This window comes from Gigantopelta aegis, chromosome 14 (genome assembly GCF_016097555.1).
Source record: "Gigantopelta aegis isolate Gae_Host chromosome 14, Gae_host_genome, whole genome shotgun sequence".
Taxonomy (NCBI): domain Eukaryota; kingdom Metazoa; phylum Mollusca; class Gastropoda; order Neomphalida; family Peltospiridae; genus Gigantopelta; species Gigantopelta aegis.
In genome coordinates, this window is record NC_054712.1 from 41,883,100 (window position 1) to 41,894,701 (window position 11,602).

Below are 11,602 nucleotides of genomic sequence, written 5' to 3' on the forward strand. Positions count from 1 at the left end.
GTCTGTACCCACGACGAGGAGCGGGACATCTGGTGTTGTTATCTTTTTTAAATGTGTTCTTTTCGTCACGGTAATTTAGTTACCATATGGGAATGTTAACGGGACTTGATTGCTCGCATAATAGTATGACGATTATAAATTCATTGCTAACAATCATTCATTACTTTGAACACAGCTGCTAACAGTCATTCGTTACTTTGGACACAGCCATGGACACCTTTGAAACGTAAGTTTTACATTTACTTCTTTTTACGTAAATAAATATTAAAATTGCATTCAGTTATATATTGCAACGACTTTAAAATCAGTACAACTTAGGGTAAGAAATCTCAGTTACATTAAATGTCGTTCTTTTTTTCAGTATCGATGATTTTGATTTCGAGCGTCTGTTCGAGGAATTAAGGTTAGATTATTTTATAAATTGTTACTAGACTTTTTATCTTTTATTCAACGTCTACGAAATACAGGGTCTGTTGTTTCGTAGATTGTCCAAACTTTGCAACAACCAATATGTCGATCAATTGTTTATCAATGATTAAGTGAACAAACAATATACTGTTGATTGATTGAAAAAGTATACAATACAATACAATACAATACAATACAATACAATACAATACAATACAATAACTTTATTTCCATGTTCATATATGAATAATAAAAGCATAGTCTGGTTGACCAGCAAAAATAAAGTACATAAAATATTAATCGCTAACATCAAAAAAACTAAACTATAACTCTAATAAAGTACATGTAGTGTAACAGATTATATTGTCTTTTGTCTGTTCTTCAATATTCGGTAAATTAAAATAAAATAAATAACAAATTATAGCAAACAACAACAATTAGTAATATATAAATATCAAAAGGAGGAAAGTACGTTTAACACTACTGAGGTCATTTAAAGTAACCAGGCAGCCGATTGGATAGAATAATTGCTTCGCTGATATTATGTTTGAGGCTATATTGACAACCGGAAAAATAGTGCGCGTTGCATAACGTCAAATACATGTGCATCGACCGTTCTTTTCATTAGTAATAAACTGCATTGTAGCTTAACAAATCAACTTAATTGTTTTGTTTTTTTAATGTTTGACGTATATATGCTGACCTCGCTAAAGTTTTATGTTGCTAATATATCCTTGGTATGGTCGTCACTAAATTTTAAGGTCTCTAATAATTATGATTTACAGTATCACTTGTATATTTCCAGCGAAGAAGAATTTATCTACACCCCCCTCGCTCCCTCAAGCGTCACCACTACCACGAGCGCTACCGTCGTCTCCAGCAGCCCTGTCGCCACCACGAGCGCCATGGAAAGCGATGATGAGTAAGTGTTAAGTTTTACATAAAATAAATATTAAAATTGCATTCAGTTATATATTGCAACGATTTTAAAATCAGTACAACTCTTAAGAAATCTCAGTCGCCTTAAAGCTAATAATGAACAATGCTCGTTTTTTGTTTGTTTTTTACGTATCTCCTATATGTTCAGCGACGTGTTTATCTACACGCCCTCCACCATCGCCATCGTCGCCTCCGGCAGCCCTGTCGCCACCACGAGCGCCACCGTCGCCAACCCAACATTAAGGTCTATTTTGAAGACCCCCTATATGTAAGTATTTACTGAAAACACACTATACCCTACTGTGCTTTATTGTATTACGTTATTTTATTTTGGATGTTGCTTTTGATATTAATGTTCAAGTGCGTTCAATCTGGCATTAAGGAGGTGGAGTGATTGCGTGTATGTTCTCTCTCTTATACAAAGACTAGACATACTGATTAAATGACATTAAACTGGGAATTTTTTTTACGTGTTAAATATCTTAAGCTGTTAAAAAACAAAATCAACATTTAATGTGGGGGGTTTTTTTCAGGGACAGACAGGAACAAAAACGAGTTCTTGCAATAATCATTAGGTCATTGCAAGAGTTTCATGATACACTTTAAATAATTTAAAAAAAATAAAACTGTGTTATGATGTTTGGCCAATAATAACCTGGGTATAGCAATTCGACCGTCGGCTGATTAGGAAAGTAGAGTCTGTTAACTGTTTCATTCTCTCCAGTATACTGGTTTTGGACAGAAATTATTGTGTAGCTGTGTCGAGTGCGACAAAAGCATTCCTGTGATATGCGAAAAATGGTGTTCAGTCTCCAAATAACGTACGATTCGCTGGGAAAAACTTTTATTTATATTAAAATGTGATTTCGTATATTTAGAGGACACATTTCTGAGTTCCATAATAAACGCATCACCTTTGCATCGTTAAATACAACTTTGTTATCCCACGTATAATTATGTAAAGAAATTTTATTGTTCTACTACCAATACTTACTCGTCCCCTATAGTCGTTAAATGTATAAAACACAATACATACTTACTTTTTTCTCTCGCAATCAAATAATGATAAGTCGAAGTCGCAATCCAATACAGTTGTCTAACAGCTGCAATGTTTGTGGTTCAGCTCAGAATGGTGCTACTTTTTATACACTCGTAGTCTGGTCTAAGTAGGTCAGTAGGTCAGGTCAGTAGGTTACGAGAAAGTAGGTCAGTAGGCCACGAGAAAGTAGGTCAGTAGGTCATGCCCCCATACAGGCCCCTATACTACTCTCAGAAAGCCGATGTTGACGAAACGTCAGCACTGATTCTTCCAAACCCCGCGAAAACAAACTCAAAACCTGAACAATTTGCCTCGGGGAACGAAAATGTTTGGTTTTTTAATGATTCAGATGTACAAGAAATAAAAGTCACTTACCAAAAACAATTTGAAATCCACAATTCAACAATCCACGTGTACAATTATGGCACAAATTTCCAACAGCAGTAAATCTTAACACGCTCACCGTAGTTTAAAAACCAAATGAATGCTTTGTTAATGTCAAGGTCGTTTATTATTTCAACCAATTGCTCTATTTTAGTGTTGTTATAATTGTTATCAGTTAATAGTTACTCGAGAATACAGTTCATTGTACACCACGTTGAGAAGAAATTTGGAATACATGTAAATTATTACAAAATTACAAAACGGCGTACTTCTTTGTTCAGCGTAGGAATCATTTGTTGGTATGTAAATCGGTCTACGTTCCTGAGTGATGTCACTGTAATGACACTATATCTTAGGGAAGTCTGTTATAGTTTATTTCAGAAAAATTAATAAAACAGTTGAAATTAGAATAGGCATAACCCTACTGTGTTTTCCGATTTGCGGACGTATATCGGTGGTAAAATGTACTGTCGCAAATTACCGTTTTATTGGCTTCGCTTAGGCGTCGTCAATAAAACTAAATTTGCGACAGTAAAACCACCGATACACGTCCGCAAATCAAAAAACACAGTAGGGTTATCCCATAATTATTGACAATGTTTACAATTGTCGCAAAAGAAAAGAATGATAATGGATGATAAAAAGAATACCCTCCTCGTGTCAGTGATAAAAGTATAAACAAATCCTCGTCAAGCCTCGGATTTCATACTCGTGTTGATAAATTATGATATCACAAGACACTCGGGGCATATTCTCGGTACTCCTAGTCCACAGGACTTTCAATCCTAGTATTCCTAGTCCTCTGGAATTTATTTCCGATATTTTTCTTATTACATACATGTGATTCCTGATAATCCCTGGAATAAAACTGAAAACTGTACTTAGTTCTAGTAGTTAGTACTAATAACTAGTACTATAATGACCAGTTACTACAATATAAAAATAACACTAATAATAAGCATGACAAATTGACTTTTATTGATGAACAATTAAAAATAGCATCAAAACACTTGAAATTAATCATCACTGACTGCCTTATGGCAGTTTTGACAATAAGAGACGAGTTGGGGAAAGGGTATCTGTATTATTATACCTGGCCGATAGGAACACCATAAGTGTTCGAGACTGGGTGGAGGTAGGGGTCGGGGGTGGACACGTTCGGGCAAAATGAGCTGGCCTAAAATCTTCACTATGCATTACCATCATTTTACTCACAATAGTAGTTGTAATCCATGTAAAAATTCAGACTGATTTATTTGGAATCCTATATAGCGTCTTGGTAATAATGCGAATATAAATATACGTTGTGTTTCAGATTCGGACATTTTCGTTTCATTCGGGCAATAAAAATCAGCCTGCCCACCCCCATACCCCCCCCCCCCCCACCACCACCACCACCACCCCCTTCTCCCAAAAAGGGTCGGTACAGTAGCTCATTGAGCTGATAAATCCCACTCTTAGTCATTGATATTTCTATTAATTGATAAACATTAATGAAAAACATTTAACATATTTTTTTATCGATGGTATGGTTTGTTGGGACTAAGATATCATAGAGACAAGTCTGATATGTCGTATGTTAGATCAAATTGATTTTTGAAAACAAGCAAAATTGACAAAGCGGGCATATGTTCAGTAAGCTATGCAGGGGGGAGGTCTATACTATGGCAAGTAGAAATTTGCTTTGAAAAGGGGTGTTTAGACAATGCCACCCCACCTCACAACCTATGTACACGCGCCTACAACATTATTAGCAAAAAGGCACAGACTTAAAACTATATAATAACAAGATAATTTATATAACGCAAATATCACATTTTTATAGTTAAATTATTATTATTATTATTATTATTATTATTATTATTATTATCAAATACCAGTACATAATGTCTAACAGATAACTGTGTTGATATATCATATGGGCAAGTTATACTTATTTGCGATTACTAATATGCTTTGAATTATGGGAAATGTTTCTGAGTTACTTTTAAATGATTAAACATTTATTAGTTGGAACAACACGCAATCAATAAAGACCTTGGTTCTGCTCATGTAATAAGGTCAACAAAATGTGTACAAACTCTTGCAAATGATATAAATGGAAAATATTGGAATAAATAGAAAATATTTAAATAAGGAGAGGCGCTAGTATCCTACGTTAATTTCGTTTTTGTTTACATTTATAATTTAATTTTAATGTGTACGACCGGTCTTAAATTTTGATTGTCCAGGAATGCAAATCCGGCCCGGACGTTATATCCTGGCAGTCAGACAAGTATTCCTACGGAACGTAAGTCCTAGGACGTGCATTCCTAGGTATATTAGACCTAGGACCTGCATTCCTAGGAGATTAAGTCCTGGCAGACAACTGTTCCTACGGACTTGCATTCCGTTTACACCGGTCGGGCCGGCAGTATTTCGACCCCTGTACCTATTCGTGGAGACATACAATCGTTCATCGGTTCATTTATAAATTGAATGTGATAATATTTTGACGATCATGCAGATATGAACAACAGATTCGCTTTACACATAGTATGAATGGCGTGCTAGTCTTACTTGTAACCATGACGTTGCCATGACTACGACGGCGTCTTGATGATCCTTGAAACAGACTCGACACATTAACATTTAAAGGGACATTGCTGAGTTTCCTGCAATTTTTTCAGATGTTATCGATTAACAAAGACTTTTTAACGATTGTAATTACATATCAAATATATTTTCTGCATAAAATATTAGTGTTTGTATATTAAACGTTTTTTTTGATCGTTCTAATATTTGTACTAGGTTAAATTTCATTTTATTTCCTAAAATATAATTTTTTCGTACATACGAAATCCAGTTTGGGCTTCTTACAAATATTAAGACGACCAGAAACACATTGAATATACAGACACTGATATTCTAAACAAGAAAATATATTTAATATGTAAGTTTAATCGTAGAAAATCGTAGAAATAGTTTATTAGTCGGAAACATCTTACAATGCAGCAAACTCAGGAATGTTCCTTTAAAGTCCATGGACTAGAAAGGTTGCCAATTCCTTTCAGTTTATTGTTACAGCCACATTATGGCAAACTTGTGCACAACATCAAAACGTAGTATCCTGATATTGTCTATTGATATATTTATAAATCGAAAGCGATTTTTTAAAATTCATTAGTTGGATGAATTTTAAGTTATATTATTTTAACTTAGAGTTGTATGAATCTAACAAATATATAATGATCATTACTTTTGCCGCTATCCATGTTATATTACCATATTTCATAAACATGTAATTCCGAATAACATTACGAAAACAGGTGAAGTTACTTTGGTCTGTTGTTTCTGAAATATATAGATATATCTGGGGCGTTGAATTTCCCCGAACTCCACGCAGCAATGCTCAGGGCCTGCAGCCCCCCCCCCCCCCCCCCCCCCCACACACACACACACACACACACCCCTCAGCGTCTGGGTTTACCTCGGCGTTTTTTCCTCTCTGGCTATGCCCCAGTATATTAAACATGCAATTTAAATCTTTTGTAGCCGTTTTATTTTTTATGTGAATATCCCAGAAAAAGGTGTGTAGAACGAATAATACATATGTATTCCCTAAGTACAAATCTATGTCAATGTCAAGTTTCATCATCAGAGTACTTTTTCACAAATGTATTCCCTAAGTACAAGTCTCTGTCAATGTCAAAGTCCATCACCAGAGTACTTTTTCACAAATATGTCTATAGATATGAATGCATGTATTCACAGAGATTTGACTTCAGACAGTGCTCGTTTCTGAGACAGAAGTGGGCGGGGAGTTGAAAATGTTATGTAACAACTTGTCTGTACATGAGGAGAGTTGGGGGAATCGAAAATAGGCAGAATTTGGAATATCAGTTCTTAAGTTAAGGAGTCGAAAACAGACAGAATTTGGATTATTAATTAGTAAGTTACAATTGAAATAATTTCCGGACGTGTAGAGGGTTGGAGGGTTGAGGGGTTGGGGCGGGAAGTTTGAAATAGGCGGAATGTTGAATAGCAATGAATAAGATGCAGTTGAAATCTTGTCAAGACGTGTGGAGGGTTGGGGGCAGCCGGGAACAGACACAGTTTGCTATAAGGGTTTGGACGTAGCCCAGTGGTACAGCGGTCTGGGATCGATACCCGTCGGTGGACCCATTGGGCTATTTCTCGTTCCAGCCAGTGCACCACGACTGGCATATCAAAGGCCGTGGTATGAACCACCCTGTCTGTGGGATGGTGCATATAAAAGATCCCTTGCTGCTAATCGAAAAGAGTAGCACATGAAGTGGCGATAGCGGGTTTCCTATCTGTGTGGTCCTTAACCATATGTCTGATGTCATATAACTGTAAATAAAATGTGTTGAGTGCGTCGTTAAATTAAATAAAACATTTTTTAATTTCAATTTGCAATATCAATTAGTAAGTTAAAATCCTGTCCGGACGTGCCGCTGCAATACCTGCTAACATCAAATAGCAGCAGTAGACATCATTCTGACTGGGGGTCTCTGTATCTTGTGATAAAACAAACATGTTATGCTGGAAACTAATAGCAACATACATACGAAATGACAAGCATATAACGTGAAAGGCAACTAAACGTCGGTTTTCAGACACTCCAAAAATATATTAAATCGCATCACAAATTTTGAATAAAAATATTAATATTGTAATATGTAATGGTTATGGGTTTGGTAAAAGAAAATATTAAATATTTAACATGGGCATAGAAATCAAGTCAGCTGTAAGTAGTGTCATCACGAGTATGAGGACACGTGGTACGTGTTATTGTCATCCATTGCCGTCGACGTTAAAGGGACATACCCTAGTTTCAACCCGTGAAAATTAACACTAAGTTTAGTTAATCTACAAACCTGTAACACATTTGGATAAAGTTACAATTGAGTGAAACATGAGTCTGTGACTTTGAAATGGTGAAATATCCTCTAAAACGAGATTAAAACTGGACTCCATAGCTATTACTTCTCAGACTCACGTGCATTTTTAAAAATATGAGAAACGCATTTTGTGATATTAAAAAAACTAGGATGACCAAAAACACTTCGAATGTACGGAAATGGATAATCGAAACAATAAAATCAGTTGTCAAAAATGGCTCTAATAGTAAAAAAATATGCCTTAGTGTTTAAAAACTAGTGTATGTTCCTTTAATTGAAGGTATTGTTGCGAGGAATTGGTATCGGTTTACTGCTTTAGTCTTTTGTTGTTGGCTATTGCAGTTTTATGAAATATGTATAATCTCAGATGGAAATGTATTTTCAAAACGTAATGGTTTCATAACACTATAAAATGATATATTCAAATGCACAGACAGGGTAGTACATACCACGGCTTTTGATACACCAGTCGTGGTGCACTGGCTGGGACGAGAAATAGAAAAATGGGCCCACCGACGAGGATCGATCTCAGACCGACCGCGCATCAAGCGAGCGCTGTACAACTGGGCTACGTCCCGCCCCTCCTATAGACAGAGACTCATGGGATCAACCACAGGTTTGCCAAATATCCGTCCGTTCATTGCGTAACAATACGGTCCTGACCGTGGATAACGGTTTTGTCGTTCAGATTTGTGAACACTGAAAATCCTAAAACACTAAAACATACATATATATATATATATATATATATATATATATATATATATATATATATATATACATGTATATACATTATATATATACATGTATATACATTATATATTTATATATATATATATATATATATATATATATATATATATATATATAATTTAAGGGATAACTACATGTATCCAGACGTTTCGTCCACAGACGATTCGTCCACCCTACAATTCGTCCACGTACAATTCGTCCACCCACCTCGGACAATTCGTCCACTCGATTACAACATTTAGGCCAATAAATCTAAAATGTTATTTCTTAGCCATTGAAATGGTTAATCATTTTCGTTTTGTGGTAAATTACTATTATATGAAACAAACTAAATTTCAACATGTTATTGTCTGTCTGTGTTTATTGATATGTTGTTATTCTTTGATCAGCTATACTCTACACAAACTATATTATTATTATTATTATTATTATTAATTTTGAGAGCTCGTAAAAAAAAAATAGCGTCATAATAAATTTGTAAATAATATAATCATAAATTTACTTTAATTGTCCCATTCCCTATTATAATTACAATACTATAAATATAATAGACTATGTCTATCAAACTGTTCCCATCATACTTGGTAACCCCCTTCTGCCGCGGGCAAAGCCACTGGCGATGTCAGAGATATAGGCATGGCAAAGCTTATTTAGTCCGTGGACGTAATATACGGTAAATAACTAATAAATTTTTTTTTATAGTGGACGAATTGTCAAAGAACAATTTTTGGTTGTGGACGAATCGTCTCGAGTTCAACAGTGGACGAATTTTTAGTGGACGAATCGTCGGTGGACGAAACGTCCAGAGGACGAATAATCTGCATCCCCTGGTCACTACTATCGTGTGTTAACTCATCCGCCTTATAAAATAATTATAGCGCAAGCAGATTTTAAAAATACGTTTTTACGTGTAATACAACTGTTGCTCCTAATATCGTTTTTGTGTTTTATTGTTTTATTAACAACAATACCAACCATTATTATCGATTTCGCTTATTTTGAATACTCATCACGACAACTGGTGCTCGATAACGAATTCAACCGTGTCCATATTCATCTTCGTTCAGTCCACCAAGCCTAAACTCTAAACGCCATCATACAACTTGCCCCGCCGGCGTTCAACTGATACAAAGCAGCGACCCTACACCTTTATGCACTCCAACTCGGTCGATTGCCGGTGGCATGGGGGGGGGGGGGGGGGGGGGTAGCACAATCAAGGACTCCTGACACCCTAAAAATAATTTAGAAATGTCTTCATAAAACAAGACTAAAACAATCACTAGATAGTGCTCAATACCGCCCGCCTGTACGTCTTTCGGATGGAGGAGCGACCATAACATAAGCACTCGACCTCGACTATGCACTCCAACCCGAAGGACCAACGGCGGGATGGTGGCAAGCAACATAAAACTTCGATGCCAATTAAATTAAACTGTACTGTTAAACTCGTTCCACCTGTGACTCCCCGGATGGAGGAGCGACCCTAAGCACTCGACCTCGACCAAGCACTCCAAACCTGGGGAGAGAACGGTGGAATGGTTAACATAATATATATCTAGCCAAACGACGAACGACATGCAACACTCCTCGCCTGTACTTCCTCGGATGGAGGAGCGACCCTAAGCACTCGACCTCGAATATGCACTCCACCCCGGGGGACCAACGACGAGGGGTAAAAGCATGATATTATATCCGATAAACTTGTATATTTGTAGGTATAAATGTTCTTCATTTCTTCTTCTTTTTAGTAAATTATTGCGGTGGTTATCCCCTTAATTGGACACCACACTACTATTAATAACCTTCACGACTTTGCCTTTGCACTTGTACCTGCACCATATACTACCAGTTGCAAGCTCTATTATAGCAATATAAGACGAGTCACTTAGGGTTCCAGAAGAAGAGGCGGAAAAGAAACCGGAAAACCAGATTACCAGACAACCAGATAGATAACAAGTAAGCTCACTTATTAGACATCATTTAACTTCATATTACCAATAAGTGTGCAAACTTAGCTAAGAATTTAAGGGGGTGGGAAACAAAATTCAACTTAGTACATGTATACAGTTACTTACATACTATTCTTCCTACCGATAGTTGACTCCCTACCTAAATAGATGCATTGTTTCATTGGTAACCAAACTAAGTATGCTAAGCACTAGGCTTTTTAACCAATACTCACACTATAGGTAGTACTAAACCAAATAACTTCCGGCTGGGTCAAAGTTCGAGGTGCACCCAACTTTTGATAGAGAAGTGAACACCACAAGTCCTGTGATTGGTTATAAATGAGAGTGTGTTGGTTGTAAAAAATAATAGTTTCATCTGGGTAAAAAAAAGGTGCAATTTTATTTCATCTAGTACCAATGTGTCAAGTAGCCTTGTGCTTGAAACATGTATGGAGTACCTGTAAAAAAAAGTACTTGAATTTTGTGCGAAACTAGGGTAGTCATAGACGCTACTCGTTACCTCAGAAACGAGCAGCTTGACCCCCATTTTTTTCTGATTCACTTTAAGTGTAAGGGGTGGTAGTATTTATATCCCTGGCGTTTATGTCGGTTGATACGTTGCAGGTAGGAGTTTTAGCCACATATGTTACTATTGTCGTCTATGGGATTTGATTTGGTAGTATACACCCTATAAGGGAAAACCCTTCAAATTAGATAGCTAGGCTAGTATAATTACCCCCCCCCCCCCCCCCGCCTTCCTTGTATTTCATTATAATCCAAGGATGGGGGGGGGGGGTGGCTCTGGATTGCCGTTGATTGCGTTAGAATAGGGACTTGGGACAATAGGAACAACCTTAACTCCAAACTAGGGTTTACAAACAAACAGCACGCACAACCGCAACAGTACATAGGGTGCATTGACTAATGATAACAATGCACCCCCCCCCCCCCCCATTTAATGGCCCAGCACGTACTATAATAAGGATCTGGACAAAAGAATACCGGCTCCGAGTACACAATTGCACTGCATCCAGGGGAAGCTGGACAAAAGAATATCAGCCTACCCTATCCCACCCCCAAATACTTGCTGCTGGTGGTCTACTTGGTACTTGGTGACACTGAAGAGGATGACGTCGTTAACTGCAACAACAAGAAGATTTGGAAAAACCCTGGAACGACAGCGCCTTGCCTACCGGTGTTTACACAATTGGACGAGTCTCCCCAGG